Here is a 2,060-nt window from a genome sequence, read left to right as displayed (position 1 = left end):
CTTCCTCTTCTTCTTCTTCTTCTTCTTCTTCTTCTTCTTCTTCTTCTTCTTCTTCTTCTTCTTCTTCTCCTTCTCCTTCTCCTTCTCCTTCTCCTCCTCCTCCTCCTTCTTCTTCCTCCTCCTCTTCCTCCTTCTCCTCCTCCTCTTTTCCTTCTTCTCCTTTTTAATTACAAATCAATGATTCTCAGAGTTGATATCTTAAAAAATAAACATGAAATATTTATAACTGAAGCAACTGCATACCCACTGCTTTTATTGCCAAGGAAGACCATTTTCTTCTATCTTCGGAAACATAGAAGTGAGTAAATGATTTGCTAATAGAGCAAAACTCAGGACCAATAAGTTACTGTGTTTCTCATGTTTCTGAGATGAAGTCTTACATTGTAACCCCGATTTGTTTGTCCAAAATGCATACTACCCTTGCCTCAGACTCACAGGTGTTGGCATTGCAGATATAGGCTTTAAGGCCCTGCTCAAAAAAAAAGTGCTTTTTTTTTTTCCAAAGAATATCCAGGACACTAGAATAGAGAAGCAAGAGTGTCAAATATTCTAACTGTAGTTGATTTCTGAAACACTGTGAGCTTAAGTATGTGCTATGTTGTGGATTTGATGAAGCGCCATTAACTTAGAGTAAAGGAGTTAGGAGATCAGTTACAAGCATGAATGACTTCCAATTATATTTAATGAATGTGTTTTCTTATCTGACTTCTGATCAACATTGCTGTGATGGCTAGTTTGATTGTCCAACTTGACTACATAATAAGTTAACTAAAATTAAAAAAAAAAAAAGTGGCTGGCCACACCTACGAGGGAATTTTGCTTCCTTAAACCATTTGAAGTGGAAAGATCCCTTTGTAATCTGAATCTTTTGATGGGAAAAGACACAGCTAGTCCAGGCTACACCTTCTTCCAGAAGCCTATGTAAGGCCAAGGAAAAAGAAAGCCTCTCTGCTACCACATCCACTCCTTCAAAATAATTAAAGCTGACTTCTTTTGGTCTCCAGCATATACTGAAAACCAGCTGAGACATCCAACCTCGTAGACATAACAACTACTGGATTCTTGGACCTCACACTCATAGGCAGCCATCATTGAACTAACTAGTCTATAGCCTAAAAGTAAGTCTAATAAATCTAATAAATAATATATATATATGTATTTATTATTTGTAATAAATACAGAGAGATACATTCTATGAGTTTTGTTACTCTAAAAACTCATACTATTGCTCATACTGCTTTTAAAGAATAAAGGTCAAATGTTAACACCAAGCTCAAGATATCCAAAGGCCAAAATTATATCCCACCTGCAGCAGTCAACTGAATAAGCCAGGTTTGAGAAAGCAACATTTCTACAGAAATTCTTTCACTCCTATGCTTCTCTAGGTCCAAATAATACCCAAAATGTAAAGATCTGTTTACCAAAATTCCAATGCAAAATGGAAATTCCACATAGAAAGTGATAAAGAGGGACCATGGAGGTCAGCATGAGTGTAAAGGGGAGATTCTGCCTTAACAGAGACATGAGAAGGAGAGAAAGTTGGGAGAGGAAGTTAAGGAAGAAGTGAGGAGGAGAGAAGAAAGAAAAGAAAGGGAGGGGAGAGGAAGAAAGGAGAAAATTGGTTCCATAAATGTTTTCTTTCTTTCTTTTTTTCTCATGTAGCTTCAAATTCTCCTTCAATGTCTAACCACATAAGTGTTGGAAAATTGAGTGGTTAAATAATCTTAAAATGCATTTGGGTTACCTAAGCACTATATAATACACAGGGAATCATGTGACATGAGTTATACCTTTCAACATTGAATTGAGCTCCATAATCAGTCAGTCAGTGTTTCTTTTTTAAATTCCAGAAAGTATGTAGTATAGTGGAAGGATATTCCCATATGTATGAAATGCATACCCAGAGAGCTTGAACTGTTCTGAGGAGAAAAGGTTATCTATTAACAAACTGTCAATAATATACAGTATAACACATCTCATCTTTCTCATTTGTTTTCTCAAAGTGGTATATCTTTTCCACATTGCTCTTCATACTAGTCCTGAGAAGAACTGTCTGATGA

General features: G+C 36.2%; 1 pseudogene; it reads right to left on the bottom strand.

Annotated features, from left to right (window-relative positions):
* LOC110309706 overlaps positions 1–1,089 on the bottom strand; it is a 35,308-nt pseudogene extending 34,219 nt beyond the window's left edge.
* Between the last annotated feature and the right edge of the window lie 971 nt (positions 1,090–2,060).

Source organism: Mus caroli, chromosome 14, assembly GCF_900094665.2.
Source record: "Mus caroli chromosome 14, CAROLI_EIJ_v1.1, whole genome shotgun sequence".
Lineage (NCBI taxonomy): Eukaryota > Metazoa > Chordata > Mammalia > Rodentia > Muridae > Mus > Mus caroli.
The sequence above is the reverse complement of the archived record's forward strand: the minus strand, read 5'-3'. Positions and strand labels throughout refer to the sequence as shown.